We start from the raw sequence: 24687 nt of genomic DNA on the forward strand, positions 1-24687 counted from the left end.
TGAAATACTGCATGTTCTCAGAACGGGGAGCTAACTGGTGAGAACATATGAACACATGGAGGAGAACAACACTCACTGGGGCCTATTGGAGGGTGGAGGGTGGGAGGATGGAGAGGATGAGGAAAAAACACCTGAGTGATGAAATAATCTGTACAACAAACCCCCATGACACAAGTTCACCTATGTAACAAACCTGCACACATACCCCAGAACTTAAAAGTAAAAAAAGGAATTAAGGATGCAAAAGCAGGAGAAGGAATGTTTTATCAGTAAGGACAAGATTTAGGTTTTCAAACAGTCAAAGTGCTACTATATAGGAAGGACTAAGTTTACTCATATGAACCAGAGACCAGTGATTGGAAGCTTTGGGAAGAGCCATTTTGGTTGAATGGAAGATTATTAGTCTCCTTTTGTTGCTATAACAAATCACCACAAACTTAGTGGCTGAAAACAACACAGTTCTGGAGGTCAGTAGTTCTAAAATGGGTCTTACTGATCTAAAATAAAAATGTGGACAGGGTCACATTTCTTCTGAAGGCTCTAGGGGAGAATCCATTGCTTCGCCTTTCCCACCTTCTCAAGGATGCCTGCATTTCTTGGCTTGTGACTCCTCCCTCCATCTTCAAAGTCAGCACTGCAATGTAGCGTCATCAATCGCTCTGACTCTGAAGGTCCTGTCACCCTCTTATAAGGACTCTATGGTTATATGAGCCCATCCAGATAGTCCAGGGTAATCGCCCCATCTCAAAATCCTTAACCAAATCAGATATGCAAAGTTCTTTTTCCCATATAAGGTAACATATTCACAGGTTTTGGGGATGAAGACATAGACTCTTTGGGGGGCCATTATTCTGCCTACCACAGTAGGTTAAAACTTCCAAATTGCCATGGTGGTTTAGAGATAGAATGGACTGCTTTGAGAGTCATCGACAGACTCATTACTGGGAATATCCAATCAGCAGGAATGCTGAGGGGGAATTAAGTCTCGGAGTGCATGACACTAAGGCAGCTGGATGAAAATAAAAAATTCAAGTAATGTTATTACAATTTATAATACTTGACAAAAAATTGAACCTTTACTCATATTTTGGAATTATACATGCATAATCTAAACGTTAAGTTAAAAAAAAGTTTGATGTTTTACCACATAGAATCAACAGGTGGACCACAATAATAGAACATGGCAATGCCTTCCATTGGTTAGCTCAAATTATCAGAAAACCTTTCTTTTCTTTTTTTTTTAAAAAATATATATTTTATTGTGTTTTAGGTTTTGGGGTACATGTGAAGAACATGCAAGATTGTTGCATAGGTACACACGTGGCAATGTGGTTTGCTGCCTTCCTCCCCATCACCCACATCTGGCATCTCTCCTCATGTTATCCCTCCCCAACTCCCCATCCCCCACTGTCTTTCCCTAGTTCCCCCCTACAGACCCCAGTGTGTGATGCTCCCCTCCCTGTGTCCATGTGTTCTCATTGTTCAACACCCACCTATGAGTGGGAACATGCAGTGTTTGATTTTCTGTTCTCGTGTCAGTTTGCTGAGAATGATGGCAGAAACCCTTTTTTATATGTTTTCTTATAGCATCGACACATTGGTTCTATCATGTCTAGAGCCACACAGATTAAGTCCAACCCCTTTGTATAAGATAGCCTGTCAGATACATGAAGGCGTCTGTCATGTCTTCCAAGTCTATTCTTTCCCTAATCATCTGCTTCTTTGAATATGTCATGTTATAGTTTATATGCATTTATTCAATTAAATCTCATTACCATTGGTTCGCTGTTCTGGACAATTGGTATATTAAAACATATGCAGTCATTCAAAATTGTTGTTGCTTTTTGGTCTTATTATTTGACAGATATTTTGCCAGACAATGGTGAGCAAAGCATTATTTTCATGACACTTCTAGTTGAGTGGAGATCTTTATTTGTTGTAGCAGAAATTCATTCCTGCTCTGTGGGGAAAGTTTTACTAAATAATGCTTAAGATAACCTGTTCAGCAAATGTTATTTAGTATTCCTGGGGTAAAGCATTTTCTGGGTTTATAAAGACATAGCCTCTGTTCTCCAGGAACAGCTCAGATATTCTGTGAGCCTGTGGTGCTTTGCCTACTTGTCAGGCTGATATAGAACCAAACTAATGTGTTATCCATGACATACACAGGAGTTTGCTCTCCATTGATGAAACCCAAGAAAGCTGAACTCTGTTGGTTCGTTTATTCCTCCATTGATCATTATAAAAGGACGATGAGGAAGAATCTTTGTTTACTCCAGAGAATTGTGACCCTTCAAAACTGAATATTTCCTTTCTGACTACATCTGAAACACGAGGCATGTCCAAAGGATCAAGATTAGCCCCAAGCACAGGGAGACCAGACAGTCACCTGCGTGGCATCTGTGCAGTGTTTACTTCCCACATTGCCCGCTCCTAAGTGGATATTCTATTATTTATGATTCATTCTTTATCATTAGCCTTGCCTGCGTCTGGTAATCTCCTTGAGAATTCAGTTATTTCCAGCAAATCTCAGCTTGAGTTGGTTTAATAAGGTACATTTATTCTCTAAGGTTTAGAATTAAGCTACATAAGATGATTGAGAAATGTCTTGGGCAGAAACCTTAGAAGAGGAGTTGAGGAAAAGTGAGCTGGAAACTCCCAACATCAATCTATTTTACATTTTGCCTATCACCTGCCCCATCTTGGAGGTTCTAGACTTTGAACTCCCTGCCCTGGGAGGCATCTGAGCTTGATAGTCCAGAAAAAAAATGAATTTGGCATTTTGAATATCAAAAAACATTTAAGCATAAAAAGCTCTAAAAGTTAGTTAGCATTTGGGTCAATTTAAAAACATACACATATATACAAAAACCTGAATAAATAAACAATATACTGTAATTGAGTTATGGTAGAAAATCTGTACAGTTTAGACACAAGTATTTACTTCTATTTTTTTCTAATTAATTTATATAAAAGCAATGATCTCATATCATGGAGATAATTTTTCCATTAATTTGCTATTTTATGCAGAAGACAGGAATAACATGTCTGGTTTGTTTCAGAAATAATAATTTTATAAACCTGTCTCGGTTTTAAAATACAGCTGAACTCACCAGATTCCACAAGAATGTAATAAGTACTGCATCATTTTTTTGTAGGCTTTACTAAGATTTTGAGGGCTCTAGGAAGGGTTGTAAGGCATATAGTTAGCCATCATTTTATTTGCACTCTTTCCCCTTCTCTATTTTCTTTATCTTCTTCCAGATTCTCCCTTGGAGCTTCCAATACATTTTTCTCAGTTGTGCAGAGCAACTTCTCTCTCTCTCGTTTTTTTTTTTTTTTGGAGATGGAGTCTCGCTCTGTAGCCCAGGCTGGAGTGCTGTGGTGCAATCTCAGCTCACTGCAACCTCTGTCTCTCGGGTCCCTGTTCAAGCAGTTCTTCTACCTCAGCCTCCCAAGTAGCTGGGATTACGGGCACAAGTCACCACACCCATCTATTTTTGTATTTTTTAGTAGAGATGGGGTTTCACCATGTTGGCCAGTCTGGTCTTGAACTCCTGACCTTGTGATCCACCCTCCTCGGCCTCCCAAAGTGCTAGGATTACAGGTGTGAGCCAGTCAACTTCTCTCTTTCTACAAAGTTTTATATCACTACCCAATGACAAGGCCCGTGAGACTTAGCTCATGCCCCAAGTGGGCTTATCAAAGCATTTTTCCCACAAAAGCAACTCTTCTCATAAGCTGAATTCTAGCTGCTACAAAAAAATTATTTTATTGTTGCTATGACACAACTTTAGCATTAGAAGAAAATACTAAATTGTTTCATATTTAATTCATAACCCTCTCTGGACACCAGAAAAAAACTCTTAAATTTCAGATTGTTAAAAGCTTTTAGTTTGTAAATGTATTATGCATATTTTAAAGCTTACTTTTTAACGCTTACTTTTTAACCTAAGTTTTTGTAGAAGAAACTGAGCAACATAGTCAGTTTGAATACTTGTATGCCAATGACATTGAACAATGAGTTTCATCAGGAAAAAGTCATAGATTACATCATGAAGGAGCCAATATATTCTTTTTTATTATGGTGAAGAACATATAACACGATATCTACCCTCATACATTTTTAAGTGTACAAACAGTACACTATTGTCAACTGGCACAAGGTTTACAGCAGATCTCTGGAACTTTTTCATATTGCATAACTGAAACTTTGTACCCATCCAACAGCAACCGCGTTTCTCTCTCCCTACAGCTTCTGGCAACCACCATTCTGTTTCCTTCTTCTATGAGTTTGACTACTTTAGACCCATCATATGTAGTATCATGCAGTATTTGTCCTGCGACTGGCTTGTTTTGCTTAGCTTGATGTCCTCAAGGTACATTGACGTAGTCATTTATGACAGAATTTCCTTCTTTTTTTTAGGTTGAATAATATTCCATTTGTATATACCACATTGTTAATATACATTCATGCATAGTCGGACAGCCAGGTCTTTATTCACCTGTTGATGGATATGTGGGTTGCTTCCATCTCTTGGCTATTGTGAATACTGCTGTAATGAACATGGGCATGCAGATATCTTGTTGGGGTAGTGATTTTATTTCCTTTGAGTAAGTACCAACAAACAGAATTGCTGGATCTTGTGGTGATTCTATTTTAATTTTTTGAGGAACCTGCATATTGCTTTCCATACAGCTGTACCATTTTACATTCCCACCAGGTGCACAGAGGTTTCAATTTTCCTATATTCTTCAACACTTGTTACTTTTTGTTTGTTTGTCTGTCTTACCTCTTCCGTGACCTCTACCCATTGCTGACATCCATCAGCTTGAATCGGGACTGTGTAAGTGCATCATGCCCCCTGGCTCGGGCAGTGCATCACCCATACCACTTTGAAAGGTGATCTCACACGAAGACTGTGTAAAATTACTTGGTATTTTCCATCTTCAGGCAAGCTCTTGGTATTGTTGATGTCATCATGAACATTGTTTGGCTATTAAAAGCTCATGAAGAGGGAGAAAGGAGAGATGAATGGTTGTAATGATGGAATGAGGCTCAGAAATAGTATCTCTCCTTATAAAAATTGTATTTAAGTCTTTATTAAAAAAGTTTCTCTGGACCTCTTAATCGAACGTTTCTGTAGCTCTCCCAACAAATAATTTGTTTACAACCTCTACTTAATCACTACCTATCATTTCATAACCTCATGCGGTCTAACTTTTGTCCTAGATATTAATATGAAGAGCATGTTGCTTCCAAGAACAAAATGACCTCTTAATCAACAAGTCCTCTCTGAGCATTCATCTCTGATGACAGCTCTTTCCTGCAAAGCACCTCCTCCTAGCTGCCAAAGCACTATTCAACTTCCAGTGGCACATTTTTATTGAGGCTTATTATGTGTTGGATACTTCCTGGGATGGGAAACAAGATAATAGCTGATAAATGATTGAAGAAACTGCAGGTGTAAATCTGATAAGTAAAGACTAAATCATTTGCTCTGAAGAAAAAATAATGTTCTTCTAGAGCAGCACTTTCCAAGAGAAATAAAATAAAAGCCACATATAAAAGTAAAAGGAAATAAAGGAAATTAATCTTAATATATTTTATTTAACTCAATGTATTCAAAATTTTATTTCAACATACAGCCAATTTGCAAAATTATGAATGAGATATTTATACCCTTATTACTAAGTCTTCAAAATCTGTGTGTGTATAATTATGTATATATACTATATAATACATATACAATATATTAAGTCTTCCAAATCTGTCTATATCTGTATGGTGCTGTGTATTTTATACATAAAAGCCATCTAAATTTGGACTAGCTGCAGTTCAAAGACTTGAGAGTCCATGTGTCTGGAGGCTGCATAGAACAGTGACAATCTAGAGAGTAGAAATAGAACGAATAAAAACGTTGCATGATCTTGGCTCACTGCAACCTCTGCTTCCTGAGTTCAAGTGATTCTCTTGCCTCAGCCTCTTAAGTAGCAGGGATTACAGGTGTGTGCCACCATACCTGACTAATTTTTGTATTTTCTGTAGAGACGGGATTTGCCATGTTGGCCAGGCTGGTCTCGAACTCCTGACCTCAGGTGATTACCTACCTCAGCCTCCCAAAGTGCTGAAATAGAACGGTTTTTACTAGCAGTTAAGATTATGACTGTCCAGCAATGAAATGAACTTCTTTCCATAGAAAGCTCTCAAGAGGGAATGAGGCTGTAGATAGGAACAAGTTGGTTCACTTTTTTTGTTGTTTTATTTTTTGCCGACATGGAATAATTGTGTGTACTTATGAGATATAGAGTAAATTGGTTTAATTGTAATGCCCTTCAAGTAATTATCTTTTTTAAAATGATAATGAAAATGCCTCAAAATAATGTATTAATATTTGGGGGCAACAATTTACACAATGCAGAGTTGTATAAAGAAATATTTATGGGAGGCCGAGGCGGGTGGATCACGAGGTCAAGAGACTGAGACCATCCTGGTCAACATGGTGAAACCCCGTCTCTACTAAAAATACAAAAAAAAAAAAAAAAAGAAAATTAGCTGGGCATGGGGGCACGTGCTTGCTTGTGATCCCAGCTACTCAGGAGGCTGAGGCAGGAGAATTGCCTGAACCTAGGAGGAGGAGGTTGCAGTGAGCCGAGATCGCGCCATTGCACTCCAGCCTGGGTAACTCCGTTTCAAAAAAAAAGAAATATTTAATAATTTTTTCTTTCACTTTCCTTCTCTGAGTAAACAAATGTTAACAAGTTGGTGTATATCCTTCTAAACATTCCTCTATATTTATATAAAGATATGTAAGTACACACATAGTATTTTTAATTTTAAAAAGGAAAATATGGCAAAAATCTATATACCTACTGTGTCCACATGAAAATTAAAATAAAAAAATTTTTTAAAAAGAAAACATGACAAAAAGGGTGTACCATAGTTTGATTTACTCATATATTATTACATCTTTCTAGGTCGATATATGTGTATCTCACTCATTGTTAAGTGGCTGCATAATTTTCTGTGTAACTGATATACCATAATGTATTCAAACACTCACCTACCAGGAGCCTCACGATGTGTCCTGTTGGGCCACCTCTGGTGTCAGCCACACTGGAAGCAGACAGCTCCACGTGAATGTAGAATCAGCTTGAGCTGAGAGCATCTTGACTCAGGCATGTGTGTTGAGTCTTCTTGCTTTTTTTTTCCCTAGAGTTTCTCTCTAATGGCTGTGCTCCCACCTCCTGACCACCAGTGGACAATTCTGTAAGTTATTCAGTTAGCAGAATGAACTGCTGTTGCCTTCAGGAGTGATCAACCTCCATTTTTTACTGGGCTTTTCAATCTTCCCTCCCTCATTCTCCTTGGTCCCATGATCCCTCCTTGGAGTCACTTTCCAAGTAAACTGGCTGTGAAGGAGTCTTTTTCTGTAATGACAGACATACGGACAATTTTTAATTTTTTTTTTTGAAATGGAGTCTTGCTCTGTCATCCAAGTTGGAGTGCAGTGGCATGATCTTGGCTCACTGCAACCTCTGCTTCCTGAGTTCAAGTGATTCTCTTGCCTCAGCCTCTTAAGTAGCTGGGATTACAGGTGTGTGCCACCATACCTGACTAATTTTTGTATTTTCTGTAGAGACAGGGGAGTTGCCATGTTGGCCAGGCTGGTCTCGAACTCATGGCCTCAGGTGATTACCCACCTCGGCCTCCCAAAGTGCTGGGATTACAGGCATGAGACACTGTTAATAAACAGAGCTGCACTAAACTTATTTTTTTAATATTATATATTAGTGCTTTTTTATTTTTAAGTATTAGATTCTCAAACGAAATGTGTTGTCAGATTACATTTCAAAAAGGCTGTAGCAAATCACAGGCCAAATGGCCACATGCAGGAATCCTCTTTATATACACGCTAATCATTAAAGATTACTGTTCAATTTTTGCCACTCTGATTCGAACACAGTGGTATGCCATATTGCTGTATTTTCCTTTCAGATGTGGTGAGAGGGGCATCTTTTCATGTTTTTGGAAATTTATTTATGTCAGTCAACTCATGCAAAAAAGAAAATCATCTGAGATTGATTAAAAATGTAAATAAAAAAATAATGAAAAGATTCAAAGAAATTTCAGAGAAAAGTTTGTTTCACCATGTGTGAGGGATGACATTCTCAACTATAAATAAAGATGGATAAATTTGACTATATTAAATCTTTGCTTTTTTTAGCTTTGATTGAGCAAACGACACTATAAACAAAGTTAAGACAAATGGTGGACTGGCAAAAATATCTACAAAACATAAAATAGACATTATGAATCGACACTATAAACAAAGTTAAGACAAATGGTGGACTGGCAAAAATATCTACAAAACATAAAATAGACATTATGAATCGATGTACAAGTCAAGCTATCCCACAGAAAAGCAGGCAAAGTCCTATTAGCAATATAATTCTCCAGGTTACTGCTCAGGACCAGTCTTTTCAAGAGAATTTGTTCAGACAGCGCTTACTTCAACTCGGCGTCTACAGGTCAACTGCTCTGGAATTCAGAGGCCACATGTCTGTAACATAATGGAAGTTAGAAATACATTTTGTCTACCTAGACCCAAGAATAATTTCCTGGTATTTTATGGACTGCCATTCATATACCTAACTGTTCTTGGCCTGCATCGTTCATCTGATTGCCCCCAACAGATTGGATTAGGCAATTTCTAAACTTTATAAACCCATTTTATTGTGTGTGTAGTTCCACCCATAATGCCAGCCACCAGGTAGAACCCCCGAGGTACCACCAGTCTGTGCACTTTATTTTGATATCTTAAAAGCATTAAAAAAAATCTCATTTCACACAGAACATTAACCAGATATATTGCAATACAGCGATACCAGATGGGTTAACGTTTCTATTTCTTTTCTACTCAATGTTCCATGGTGAAAACAATAGTATTTCTTTATCCTTGTTTGCACTGACTGAATGCCATAAATTATGGCTCTGCTTCAAAGCTGGTGAGTTATAAAGTTATAATCTGTTCACACACAAATAAAATGTCTTTCTGTACTTGGCCTTTGGACATAACTTCAGTGCGGGGAGAATTTATGAGATATCAGATCCATGAGCTGCATTAGCTGTGCCAGAAGTTATGTCGACATGGCACATAAACTTCGATTCAAATCCAAGTTTAAGGTTTTAATAGGCTAGTTAAGTACAAACACTGGGGCCTGGTTTTCCTTTCCCATTGAATTAATCGCTTTTGCATAGGAATCTATTTATTTTAAATTTAACTATAGAGAGGGAAAATCCTCAGGGACAAGTGCTCGCTAAGAGAGGAGAGAGGGGATCAATTCTTTTGTAGTTGCTGCTGTTGAAGGCCAGATGAAAAGATGCCTCGTGACGTGGGGCTCTGAAAATGCCTTCAGACACTTTTTTAGAGCCTGAAATAAACAGAAATCTGATACAGCTAATTAGCTATTAAAACAATTGAATGGATTTCATTGAACTTTTACCAAATTGCGGAAACTGTTAGCTTTGAAGATCTTTTTTTCAGTAGCATAGGTTCAAACTTAAATTCCTTAAAAACAGGCAATGCAGATTTAAAAAGTCAGGTGATGCTCTCTTTACATCATGTATTTTATGTTCAAGTCATGAGATCATATGAATTGTTTATGGATGGCCTCATGACCCGTGGCTTACAAGAATTTAGTGTACTGTGTAGTTAACGGGTGACTGCCTGTGCGGTCCGGCGTTTTTATTAAGGTCTTGACAAAAGCATATGTTTGTCTGTGAGGCAGTTGTGGGAAGGTTGTAAAGTGACCTCAAGTGACTACTGAGTCGTCTGTTGACGTCAATAACATTTTATAGTTTGGTGTATTTTTAGATTCTAAAGTCATGGCTGATATATTTAATAGCATCAGTCTTTGACTCATGGATTTATTGTTTAACTCTCATCATTTGTTTTTAACAGAGAAACAGCTCTAGAGTGGCAAAACTCCTTCACTTTTTCAAGTGCAGTTTTACCCATAAAAGAGGCTGTTAAGGATTCTATTCACATGCTATGAAATTAAGGGGCTTTAGTTCTTAATTCGGAGAGGAAATGTGATTGGGGACAAAGTGCAGGACCTGGAGTACTACTGTGCAAATGCAGTTTGTTAGCTGTGTGACACTGAGGAGGAGACTTAGGATCTCTAGGCATCACTTTTCTCCTCTGTGAAATGCAGAGAGTAATACCCACATCATTTGAAATGCTTTCAGTGTTAGGAAGCCTAGTCTCGGAAAACCGAGTTTCAAATGGGTTTAAACAATGCGTAAGTTTATTATCTCATGTAATTAATTGGAAACACACAAATAGCATGGGTTTCTGGTGCCAGAATAATCACTGGCTCCAATGTCATTGATGACACAGGATATTTCCATGTCTTCCTCTGCCAGATGTCATCTCCAGCTGCTTCCCCTGGGAATAGAGATTGCTTTTCAGTTAATTTCCAACCTTCCACTATAAATCCTTTGCTTCTTTCACTGGGTTAACTGAGGTCATGTTTGAACTCTTCATCCTACCCCAGACACAATCAAATGAATTCATTGCTCCTATTGACATATCATCTGAAAACGGAACACATAAAAGTTCAGTGTCCACAGTGCTTTCCACAGCAGTTTACAGAGTAGTTGTGAGGACTAATTTAGATGCACAACATGTGACAAATAGAGGGCATTCTGTTAATGGTAATCGCTGCTAATTCTATTATTATTGCCATTGGGTGAGTGTCGGCTCACTCACTGATGCACTGGGCTCTATACTTTACCCTGTTTGACCTGAGCGTCGTGGTAAAGGAGACAAGCTCACAAATTTACCTCCTATTTGAGTCACTGAATTTTGTACAGAGCAAACAATCTTTAAAAAGTCTGTGTCACACATTTTCTTTATCCAGTCCATCAATGTTGGGCATTTGGGTTGGTTCCAAGTCTCTGCTACTGTAAACAGTGCTGCAGTAAACATACCTGTGTACATGTCTTCATAATAGAATGATTTATAATCCTTTGGGTATACAACCAGTAATGGAATTGCTGGCACAAATGGCATTTCTATTTCTAGATCCTTGAAAATACACTGGAGATTAACAGAACATTAGACACTGCAGAAGAATAGACAAATGAATCAGAAGATATAGCTATGAAAACTATCCAAAACAAATACTTTTTTATGGAGCTTATAACACGTGTGAAAGTGAAATGTATGACAACAAAAGTATGATCGATGAGAAAAGGAAAATAAAATCATCCTGTTGTAAAATTAAAATAATAAAAAAAGTCTATGTCATAGCTACAGTGAGAAACCCCATGAGACATCTTGCATATTTTGCCCCTGTTTACAAGGAAACCCAAGCAAGAGGCCATGAATAAGTCAGGACAAACCCATCATCACTGCGGAAAAAATAGTTCAGATAATTAATTTTAAAAACTTTAGAAGAAATATCACCAACTTAAGAGCATAACTTTTAAAAAGTGAATTCCTGACTGATGTAGATGAGTAAATAAGTCAATTTTAAGACTTAAATTCAGTAAGTGAATTTTAAGAATGCATACTCAGGTGCCAAGTAAGTATTGCTTCTTCCACGTGGAAGTACTACTAAACTATGTGCTTGGATTAGACTTAATATTAAAAAGATTTTTTCCCCCTCAAGTTATCAGACTCTGAAGAAAGCATAGAATTTCAAGTGTTGACCAAATTCTTCCAAATTATATTAAAATTGTTAGACCAAGCCAGGTATGTTTGAGCATGTAAATAATTCACATGAATCTATTCTTCTTCTAAAGGGAACATTCTGTGTAATGAACAGGTCCAAGTGTCCAAACTGTTCTTGGAAAAAAACAATGTAACAAGAGTCAGGATTACGGAACAGATGACCCTGTCAAACAGGACAACTTGAAGAGAATCTAATGAAGGGAGTACTAACGAAGTTATGGGCAGGATGGAGCGAAACCAGAAGAGATGGTGCAGTGCAGTAGTCTAGAGCCAGTGAAAGCCAGAGCAAAGGAGTTACCTCCCCTAGGTCTGCAGGCCTATCTACCCCCAGCTCGTACCCAGGTTCCTCATTGGCTGAGCTCATCTGAAGCCAGAGGACAGAGGATGATGAAGCCTGTGGATCCAGCCATGTGGGGAAGCCTCTGTAGCTCAGAGCAGGGTGCCGGGTGGGCTTCAGATCTTGCAGAAGCCAACAGAGTTTTTAGCAGATAGCCTTTTCCAAGAGTAGTTCTATTTCATTCATATACCTAGGAAGATCCCATCACCATTTAGTTAAACTGTGGAACTTAAAGAACACGAAGCAGTTGTGGGGACCAGTTAGGAAGCTTAGATCTGCTGTCTTTTCTGACTTCATATTGACCTGGGACTTGGTTCAAACTTCTTAAGACACAGTGAGTATAAAGTTTCCAGGACTGATTGTGAATGAAAGTGTTTCCCTGGAGACTTCCTGACCAAGGATGTTATGAATTTGGGATTATGTTCAATCTTAAAGGTTTCATTCAAGGTTATAGATGAACAGATTCTCAAGACCCCTGTAAGTCTCTGGAACTTCAGATATGGAATATGACATTAACTGGTAGGCTATTTTGCTTTTTCCATGGATATAATTTTTTTCCCCAAAATGTGGTTATTGTTTTGGTTTTGTACAGTTATATGTCACACATTATGTTGTTTTTTCCATATTGACTAAGTTTGCCCAGTTGAGTAGTTGCATCAGTACAGATTGATGTCATCACTTTTCTAGGTGGATGATGATAAAGTGACCTGAAAATCATAGACCTCAGTCTGTTCAGATACCTCAGGAAACCGTAATCACCTTGGCAAACCATAGTTCTGATGGCCCAATCCGTCTCAGGTTGACTATGGACTTCATTGTTTCCTTCAATATAATAGAAACCACACTTTCTCTACCTCTAAAGTGTGGTTAATTGTCTTAATCATCTGCTTCTTCAACTTATCTCTGCAGCCAAAGCAATGTGGTAGTTGGATGTGGGCGACAATAGGTTTAAGTTTGATGCAGATAATTCATTACATCAGACATTTGCATTGACTTACTTACGCAGATTGGCAATTCACTCTACGTCTCTCTCCTTCCCTCCATTCTTAACTTCCTTCCCTCCCCCACTCTTTCACTGCATTGGACTCTACTGACATAATTTGTAGATCAAGTGTTTAGGTGCTGATGGCAGGATAAGAGAGGAGGTACAAGAGAAAAAATGTGTATGGGCAAAAACACTCAACAACTTCCAAACAAAACCCAAAAAATTTGATGTGTTTGCAAGTTTGCTGAGCTATAAATCTCTGTGAGTTATAGAAAAAATACATGGGGCTGATTCACCGAGGGTCAAGAGGATGTCTCAGAGCTCTTCACATACCAGATAAGAAAGTCCTTCCCTGGAATTCCCAGCACCGCTTTCAAGAATGTATGGGGTCCTCTAGACTCTGAATATTTCTGGCATGACCCTCATCTCTCCTTTTCTGCAGTACTCACCGCCTTAGCATCACCTTCTGCCTTGAAGCCAGTAGGATGAATTTCACCATGAGCTTTTCCTTTGGCCTGGTTTGGCTTGTGCCTACATGAAGCCCTGAGGCCTCCCCAGGCACAAGCATTCTGATCCTCACACAGAGGCAGAGCACTGGGACACTCCTGGTTTCTTTTCTACATGTTACATTGGGGAAAATATATTTTATGCTTCTACTTGTTTGTTTGCATATTTCCTTCCACAGAATGTGAACTCTATGAGGTTTGAGAATGTGATTGTTTTGCTCACTGTAATAGGCCCAGTGCCTAGCTCAGAGTCTGGCATGCAATAGAGCTCAAAATATCTTTGTTGAATGAACATACCAGAATATACATGCGTGTGTGTTTGTGTGTTTATCTGTACCATATCCTGTGAGGACTATTTTTCAAAGTTGTCATCTTAAGAAGTTATATACTTACTCCAATGGCGGCACTTTCACAAATATTTACATTAGAAAATTAAAATGTCAAGTGTCCAATAACATTTGGTTTTAATTATGTCAGGCCAATTCTAATTTTAGGCATCAATATGTCCCCAACTAAGATTTGAAGAGATTGAAGACTATTCAGTGATAACTCAGCATACCCCCAATTCCATCCCATGTCACTCTGTGAAGAATGAGTTTAGGCATGTGATGGGGAGAACCATGGGGTGGAATCCAAAGAGGGCTCCTTCCTCTGGCCCTACAATTTGATTTGTTTGATCTTGGGTACATCATTTAGCTCCTGGGCCAGATAGAGAAGAAATAAATAATGTTTGTTTCTGGCAATGTTGTGAATTACTTTCATAATCACGAGGAAAAGCTTCCATGTAAAAATAGGGTACAGTAATTTTCTTCTTAATAATCTGACGTGGCCAACCTCGTGTGAAACAGGTGGGTAGACAGTTATCAGCTAAAAACAATCTTCCTGAATTATTTTTACTTTTTTCATTAAAAAATTTCACAGCCATTTCCAAGACCCAAAATAATAAAGGTTTAACACTGTTACCACTGAAAGAAGCCCTAGGCCTGGAGGTTGAAGGAAGCGTCGAATGCCTAGGGACCTTATTTTATAGGTGGAAAGACGAGAAAAGTTACTTTATAGTTGTAATTACTTCTTCATTTACTTTAAGAGAGTCTAGATCTTCGTGTGTCATACCCAATTGCTAGTACATACAGGTTAATCCCTGATTAACCCAGCACTGACTTCCGATTACAAATAATGCTGCCCATTGTTAAATAATCAGACATACGCAGTAATCTTTCACAGAGTCCAGCAAATTGTATATTTATTGAAACTGACTGGGTAAAAAGACAATTTCAATTGATTATTTAATTTCCCTTAACTTTAGTCTTCCTATCAGAGAAATGACTTAGAGTATTTTTCATATCTGGTTGTGTGTGTACTCATACATACAAACACACCAATCCAATAGCTTTTTAATAAGTAAATAATAGCAGTGAGAAAAAACACAGCTTTTATATGATAAAAATACAAACAGCTATTATTTAGCCACTGCTTACCACGTGAACCTCTGTGCTAAGCATTTTACCCATTATTTCACTTAACCCCCTCAATAAATATATGAAGCATGTATGATTGTTGCCATCCCGAGTTTGCCAGTGAAGAAATAGTCTTAGAGAAGTTAATTAACTCACACAAGGTCACAGAGCTCATAGGTGGCAGAAGAGTATGGCTCCAGATCTTTTATAGATCTCGCACACACTAAGAAATATACCATACAAAATAATAGCTCGTATACAATAATTAAAGGACGAAATCCGTCATGGCATTTATACTGAGCCAGATTTTCTCAGGGCCTTGGTTGCCAGTGTTCAGTAAACTTAGCTGACGGCCAAGACCAGTCCTGCCGTGCCCTGGATCGGGGGAGGCTGACCAGCCAGATGCATTAGGTAGCCTTCAGGCCATTGCTGCTCTTTCTCACCTGTTGCCCAGAGACGTGCACAGACAATTGGGTCTGACTAGCCCTGGGCTAGAATCCCCAGAAAGTGTGTGACCAGAAGAACCATAGAATTGTCTGCTCAGTCTAATGGTCTGGTATCCCAGGGGAGCCCAGGCTGCACTTTGCTCCTGAAATGACTCTCTGGAAAGGTCTTCTGCCATTAGGTATAATGGCTGCAGGCAGCTTAAAGGGCAAGTCATCCATTTATAATCCTAAACTCAGATGTCAAAGATGATAGGGAAGAGTGTGAGCTGTGTGGTTTAAATGATTCTAAATTATACTCCCCAGAACTCTTGTGACTGTCAGGCTCTGAACCTCCCATTCCTGTCTCAACTCTGCCCTGTAAATGATACCCACTTTGGGATTCTATGTGAGATTTCACATGCATAACATGTTCCCTAGTAAAATATGTTTGTTGTCATTAGTGTGGGATGGAGGCAGATTCATTATTCCATTAGGGAGAAAATGTACTCTCAAATCCAAAAGATGGATTTATTGTTACATTCTGTCAAAGTTTCTTAAAAGAGTCAGATGAAGCATACAATTGTGAAGATATTAATTACTTTGCAGCTGACAGGTCTTTATTTCATGCTTTTTTTCTTGTTAGGATAGTAAAGATAAGATTTGAAAACGAGGTATTTAGCATTATTTTTAAAATTAGTTCTTAGAGGAAAGGAAACCTTTTATAACTTGTCGTAAATGAAAAAACTTTAGCTCTTATTCCAGAAAAAAGAACAATACATAGAAAATCCCCATCTAAAAGGTCACTTTCAAATGAAACTGAAAGAATATAAACAAGTTCAGAATGTAAAACAAGAGAGGGAAAAACAAGTGTTCTTCAAGCTGAAATACAGCGCGATACTTTTCTAATGAAGTTATTTGTCATTATTATTTGATCATCTGTGCAAAAAACCAAACTAAATATTGCTTGAGAACTTTGGAGAGAATGAATTTAGCCTTACAAGGAGGGAATCCTCCTTTTTTTGATATTGATTTAGGGGTAAGTTTTATTATTGAAAGGAATATCCCACTAACATTTACATGAAGTTTTCTTCATCGTCGGTCTTGATGGTGGGGACTATAATACTGGCTTTGGCTAGTTTCTCTGTAATTTGCTGGTAGAGATTAATTCATTTTTCTGGGATCACAAAAGACCTGGGGAGATGATTTACATGTACTTAAAAGGCAATTTGTTATCTTAGCGTTGTCCCAGTGACCAAAGAGGCATTTTCCTGGGTTCTCTTGTGAGGAAGATGGGGTTTGGAAATTTGCTTGCATACTGGGGTAATTCTGGCATCAGAATTATTTACTGACACTTGGACCTTTATACCCCTTTAAGCTCTCTGTTGTATTGCTGTAGCTGGAAGCTTGAGAATTATTTTTCTTGGACTCACTTGCTTAGCAGAGTTTCAGATTGGCAGGGCTATACCAATGAGATGCTCTCACATGGGATTGGAAGGTAGAGGAGGGGAAGACCTTTTCTTTTTTGTTCCCTGGTGCTTTGGGTTGGATGCTCGCCCCTCCAAACCACATGCTGCAATTTGATCTAGTGTTGGAGGTGGGGCCTAATGGGTGATGTTGGGGTCTTGGGGCAGATCTCTCACGAATAGATGAATGCCCTCCCTGGGGTTGGGGTGAAGGGGAGGGAGAGGTGAATGTTAACAATGACTTGGCATTTACTTCTTTTTCTCTCTTGCTTCCTCTCTCACCATGTGATCTCCGCATACCTTGGCTCCCCTTTGCCTTTACCATGAGTGGAAGCAGGCTGAGGCCCTCACCAGATGCAGCTGCTCAGTGTTGAACTTTCCAGCCATCAGAACCATGAGCCAAATAAACCCCTATTCTTTATAAATTACCCAGTCTCAGGTATTCCTTTATAGCAACACAAAACAGGTTGGAAATGGTGGTGAGCAGTTGAGTAGGCTTCCCAGATATGAACGGTTGCCATTTCACCCATTTTGGAACTGCAAGAAGCTGAGAAGTTGGCAGTAGCCACTTGTATAGTCCTGATTTTGGGTGGCAGCAGCTTTCTCTTTGAGGTACAAATTCAAATGTAAGGAATCATGCTTATAAATTTCCAAAAATTTTGTGCTTATAAGCAACAATTATGTGCTTATAAAATTCCAGTTGAGTTTCCTCCTGGTTGAAATAGTATGATTTATATTTTCTGGATGAATCTTGATTGATACAGGGGATTTTCTCCACATTTATGCTTTTCCAGCGAAGAAGGTATTTATTCGTGTTTAGTGGAGCTCACTAAGCTTTGGAAAAGAAATTTTCTATAGGTCCCAGGTCTAGCAAGATTATGAGATTTTTTATACAAGTCAATTAAGGAAACATCTCCTGTACTCCATAAATATATGCGCTTACTATGTATCCACAAAAATTAAAAATAAAAAAAGAAAAAATGAAAAAAAATTGAGATAATATAAATTTTAATCAAAATGACACATAGTTAATGAAATCCCTTTCCAGCTAAATTTCTAGTACAATTTGTGTCTGTATTTTAAAGAGCTAATTAGGCTATAAATACAAATGAAGCTGTAAAATGTATATTTCATAACTAAGAAAGAGAGTTTGTTTTGTTGCACTGAACTGGCCGTTCCCCTTTCAATTGTGTGGTTATGATTAACAACAAACAGGAAGAATCGAATGCTTGGGCCATCACTAGTTAGTAATCAATGTCCATCTGAACTTGACTCAATGTTAAGATGATATTATTTATCCTCATTCATTGTTCATGCCATCAGGGTAGAGAGTGCAGGACTGGCAGGCATGAGGGATTCCTGGAGCTTTCTCGGGGATAATATGGGGGCTTTCACCAGAGGGGCGCTGGTCATAGAAATTTTTCCCACCCATAGTGCCAGCCTGCCCTGAGCACTCCAGAGATGTATCTTCCTAGGTGAGTTGTCTTCCTCAACCTTTTGACTTTGGTTCATGATGTGTCTCTCGGCAGGGTGCGGTGGCTCACGCCTATAATCCCAGCACTTTGGGAGGCCAAGGCAGGTGGATCACGAGGTCAAGAGATCGAGACCATGCTGGTCAACATGGTGAAACCCCGTCTCTACTAAAAATACAAAAAATTAGCTGGGCATGGTGGTGCGTGCCTGTAATCCCAGCTACTCGGGAGGCTGAGGCAGGAGAATTGCCTGAACCCAGGAGGCGGAGGTTGTGGTGAGCCGAGATCACGCCATTGCACTCTAGCCTGGGTAACAAGAGCGAAACTCTGTCTCAAACAAAACAAAACAAAACAAAACAAAACAAAACAAAACAAAAAACATGATGTGTCTCTCGAAAACTCTTGATAGCTACCATTGTTGTGGACAAAGTAACATTTTTATAAACGTTTTTGTAACACTTTCTATGTTCCAGGCCCTCTTCTAAGCAGTTTATGTGTTAATGCATTTAGCATAAGATAACACAACTAGGAATGAAATTCAATACTTTAGATATATTTAATACAACAAAATGTATTGTATTTTATTGTGCTAACGCCAGATTGGTCTCATTGCTTATTGCCGAAAATGGGAGGGCCTTGTTTCTTCCTCCCTAGAGGAAATAGTAGACAGGGTAATGGGGTGTGGCCCAGCTGAGCAATTTAAGTGATTTTCAGTTTCTGTATCGTATCTTCCAATTGAGTTTCTGTGTAGTAGGAGAGAGAGATGGAGTAAGGAAGTAGTGAGTACCTGTTATCACTAGGAGTGATTTATATAAATGTGGATATCCCCAGAGAATCACTAGTGTAGATTATCTTATATGTTTCTTTCAACTCTGAAAAACTATGAATACATAAGGTGTGGTTGACTACAGAGGGGGAATGACCTCACTAAGAGGCCAGAAACCTGAGATGCCACTTCATCTCACAGGTGCCTGGTATAAGTCACGTGTCTCCTTGTCTCCCTGGCTGTAGTGACCTCATGTGTAAAGTACTTTTTACATGAGGGGACTGGACAGATAATTTCTGAGGTTTATTCTGGTTCAGGATCAATAGGTCTCTGATATCATAAACATTTTATTGTATTAAATATGTCTGAAGTCTCGAATTTCATTCTTTGTTTTGTTACCTTATGCTAAATGCATTAATATATATATAAAGTGCTTAGAAGAGGGTCTGAAACATAGAAGATGTTACCAAAATGTTTACTAAATAGTCTCTGTCCTCATCCAGGCAAGTCAAATAATGAACTCCATCTCATTTCCATGTTGTCCAAATGATACTCGGGTAATTTCCAGTCTTTTGGCTAAAGGAGCCTCTCTATCAGAAGGGAATACCTAGGCATGTGCCATGGATCAGGCAGCAGTGACCCTGGGTGCCATCATGGTGTTAGGAGATTATGAACCTTTAATATGTGAAGTTATCTGTGAATATGTGGCAATCATGATGTCTATCATCTGTTGATTTCTTTTCTGCTGTGTTGTAGTCATTGATTCCTCTCTTCCTGTTTTCTTACCTACAACCTCACCTTTCAGCTGATCTTCTGAATTATCTTCTCTTAGCACAGAAATGTACTACTGCTGCTGGGACAGTCTGTTTAGAGCAACACTGTCCAACAGAAACATAATGTGAGTCACATACATAATTTCAAATTTTTAGTATCTACCTTACAAGAATATAAAAATATCGGTGAAATTTTTTAAACAGTACAGTTTATTTAACCAGCCATATCCCAAATATTAGTATTTCAACATGTATTTTCTTAAAATGAACAAACCAATAAAAGATATATTTATAATTTTTCATCTCCCCCCTCTTTTGGTACCAAGTCTTTGAAATCTGATGTGTATTTTACACTCACAGCACACCTGATTTGGACTACACAAATCAGGCACTCAGTAGTAGCACTTGTAGCTACTAACTTCTTTATTGGATAGTGTAGCTATAGAACATTTTTTCTACCCTTCCATATCTGATGAAAAAGTGATGATAAAATTTCCCCATTAACAACCTTTTGCCATGCGTTAGCTTCATTGCTTTTCAGGTCTTGTCCCTATTCAAATGAATCTGCTTTCTTGATCATTAAAATGACTTTTTTTCTTTTCTGCTTTTAACCCTTTCACAAAGCCCTCATCTGCCGACTCTTCAACTTTACCTGGTTCAAGATCTCAGCACATTTCCTCAGGAATCCTTCACTGGATCTTGCTCTATGCTTCCCTTCGTACTGAGGTTGGTGACCAGGTTATCAGCTGATCCTCACATGTGGATTTGATACTCAGTTCTTATCACTTTTTTGTGTGTGGACATTCATCTGTCTCTTCAACCAGAACCTTTGATTCATTTATAGCTTTTCTTTACAAGAGGTCAAATAGAGTGCTTATTGATTGGCTGATCAAGATTTGGTATGCTAAATTTCTATAGAAGCACAGATAAATTGAACTACTAAACTGTATTTCTTAACCTGTTTCATTTTACTGTTTCATTCATTTTTTTTTATCAACCAAATTTAATTTAACACTTAATAGAAACCAAAGACTTGCTAGGCAATAGCAATACAGTAGTCCCCATACCTCATGGACATATTTCTTTCAGTGTCAACACATAGTCTTCTGTGAGCTTGAAATTTATTTCACCGTGTTATTTCCTTGCTTTTTAGAAGTATAAAACTGGAAAGGACACTAGAGACCATGTAGTGATCAGACCCTGAAGTTTATACATGTGAAAACTGAAGTTCAGAGAAGTTATGTGATTTATCAGTGGTTGCAGAGCTTACTGGTGGTGGAGCTGGCATTAGAAATCAGGTCTTCTCACTTCTCAAAAGAAGATATCTATTCGGCAAACAAACATATGAAAAAAAGCTCATCATCACTGGTGTTAGAAAAATGCAAATCAAAGCCCCGTGAGATACTATGTCACGCCAGTTAGAATGGCAATTATTAAAAAGTCAGAAAACAACAGATGCTGGAGAGGATGTGGAGAAACAGGAATGTTTTACACCATTGGTTGGAGTGTAAATTAGTTCAACTGTTGTGGAAGACAGTGTGGCAATTCCTTAAGAATCTAGAACCAGAAATGCCATTTAACCCAGCAATCTTATTACTGGGTATATAACCAAAGGATTACAAATCATTCTACTATAAAGAGACATGCACACCTATGTTTATTGCAGCACTATTCACAATAGCAAAGACTTGAAACCAACCCAAATGCCCATCAGTGACAGACTGGATAAAGAAAATGTGGCACATATACACCATGGAATACTACGCAGCCATAAAAAGGATGAGTTCATGTTCTTTGCAGGAAGATGGATGAAGCTGGAAACCATCATTCTCAGCAAACTGACACAAACAACAGAAAACCAAATACCGCATGTTCTCACTCAGAAGTGGAAGTTGAAAAATGAGAACACATGGACACAGGGAGGGGTACATCACGCACTGGGGCCCGTCGGGGAGTGGGAGCAAGGAGAGGGAGAGGATTAGGACAAATACCTAATGCATATGGGGCTTGAAACCTGGATTATGGGTTGATAGGTACATCAAACCACCATGGCACATGTATCCACACGTAACCTGCACATTCTGCACATGTATCCCAGAACTTAAAAAATAAATAATAAATAAATAAACAAATCCTCACCCCCCCACCCCTCAAAAAATGAAGAAATTGGTTCTTCTTAATTTTTCTCTGGTGCAGATTGCTTCCCCTGCATTGTTATCACTGGAACACTCACACAGATTTACAAATCTTGCATAGCAAACTTAGATTTTATGACAGCACAGCTAATATTGTTACATATTGTGGCTGATTTTCCACTTGAAAAATTTCTTTTGTCTTAAGGATTTTTCCTTCTATTTACTGTGGCGGATTTTCAAAAGTGCTGCAATTTTCACACGTAAATCTCAATTTGTAGATGAGAGGCAGCTAGAAGAAAGACTGTGGGTCAAGATGGCCAGGGGAGACCTATGTTAATTCGATCTAAATAATTATAATCTGGCTTGGCTGAGAGTACACTGAAGTTTATACACTGAACTAAACTATATTCTTGGTGCAGTTAATCAGAAATCAAGCGGCAACAGGAGGCCTAAGGTGAAGACCATCCAAGGGCACAGTAACACTGGGGAGCACTGCGGGGTGGTTGCAGAGCAGGGAATACCGCTCGGGTCCCACGAATGCCTTCTCAACATGGAGACTGCATGAGGGCCTCGTAAAGAGGGCTTGTGCAAAGATCTCTGACAAGGGAGGCGACCTCTGCTCACAAGATCCGGGAGGGTCTTTGCAGATGGGAGCTGGCAAGGAGGAAAAAAGCCTTGCAGGGCAGAGATCACAGAACCCCTCAGGCTCTGCGTAGGTTCTTGGAATATGGAGTGATTTTAATTGCTCTATGTCCTCAATGGTTGGGAGATAAAGGCCCCTTGATGCATGGCATGTGGTCAGACCCTGTGGCTTCTCTTCCGCTACACTTCTGATGCAGCTACACCCTGATAATAATCGGTGATAAACTCAGAGTACTAGTTTAAGCATGTCTTAGAAGGATCTCAAGTGCTGTTAAATGTGCAGAGCACTAGTTTAGCATGTCTTAGAAGGATCTCAAGTGCTCTCCACAGGCTCTCTTACCCCTTCGCCCTCCCCTTCCATGCCCATAACATCAATGAGATTATGTAAAAAATACAAGTGTCTGGAGCCCAGAGCTCAGGGCCAACGTGATTCCCATGCTTGCGTTTCCCCTGGACCCATGCTGTAAATTCTACTCTTGAGTCTGTTTTTATTTCCTTTTCTCCGTCCCTCGTCACCGCCAGGACTAAGGGCACCCACGTACCAGGTTGGGGCTTTTACCCAACAGAGGACAACATGTTCCCAAAAATTACAAGCTTCATTTTTTCCCCCACAGCTTTCTGCTTCAGGATTCTGACTCATCATCAGTCAGAAACACATTAGGTGTGCCTGTCACCAACATGAATGTCTGCAAGGGAATTTGATTCATGCCATGTTTAAAGATAAATTTCAGTTAAGCTTAGAGCTACAGCTCAGATAATAAAAATCCAATTTCACAATATTGTCTTTTGTCTTAACAAGTGACAGAGTAAACAGAATTTGTAATGTTGACAGATTTAAGTAGTAGATACAATATTCTTTAATTAGTAACTGAGTCTGTATATACAGTGATAATATTTCTTACATTGCATATATATATTTAACGTTTTTCTACTTTGAGCATTTTGTAAAAGTGTTTTCTTCAAGGTACTATTTTTAAAGCTATTGTAGAATATTATCTGCATAAAATATATTTACTAAATTATTTAAAGTTACATATTTTTAAGGTGTAGTTTTCATGTTACTGCCTTCAAATAACCTCGGGTGCTTATTCTTGAGCCTCAGCTGTATTTGCATTTTAAATAAATCTTTCAGATCATTTTTATGCACATAAAATTTTGAGAACCTCTGAATTGGAGGGAGAGAAGAATCTAAGTTGAAAAATTTCTGTCTCTCAAGATGCGGTAATGTTTTCGTTGCCTGCTGTTTTCCCATGTTATATTAATAGGAGTAAAGTCAATTGCTATCTATTAAGTTGATAACATGACTGGATATTCTGAAGATTCTAACGGAATCATTTGCTCAGTTAAATGAATGTATTAATTTAGTTTATCTAAAGTTCCACCAATTACATAATCAACAATTATTTTCTGAATAGTTCCTGAAGCAGGACTCTGCTGAAAATCACCAAGCAGATATACAACAGAGCTGAAAATAGCCAAATATTGTATTTACTCTGTGATGTGTGCAGCTCCTTGCTGGAGGAAATTTCCTGATATTTAGTCACCAAAACTTACTCATTTTTGTGTCCTCAGCTCTCAGGACTATGCTTGGCAAGTAAAATTGTCACCTATTAGATATCTCTGTATTTGAATTGATGAAGGAGCCACTGGGATATGTTCCAAGATATAGGATAGCATCATCAAATGCTGAATTATAAAGCCAGAGTATGTACAGAGACCCATAGTATCTCTAGGGAAATGTTAAGGAAGGAACTACAGGTAGGCTTCAAGTTATGCTGATTATTTTAATTGAACACAGTTGACCCTTGGACAACATAGGCTTGAACTGCATGGATCCACTTATATGAGGGTTTTTTCAACTGAACACAGTTTGAAAACAGTGTTTGTGGATGTGAGATCAGAGTATACAGTGATGGACTTTTGTATAAACAGGGCCGACAGCGGGACTTGAGTATGTGTGGATTGTGGTGTGCTGGGGGTTCGGT

Source organism: Callithrix jacchus, chromosome 15 (genome assembly GCF_049354715.1).
Source record: "Callithrix jacchus isolate 240 chromosome 15, calJac240_pri, whole genome shotgun sequence".
Lineage (NCBI taxonomy): Eukaryota > Metazoa > Chordata > Mammalia > Primates > Cebidae > Callithrix > Callithrix jacchus.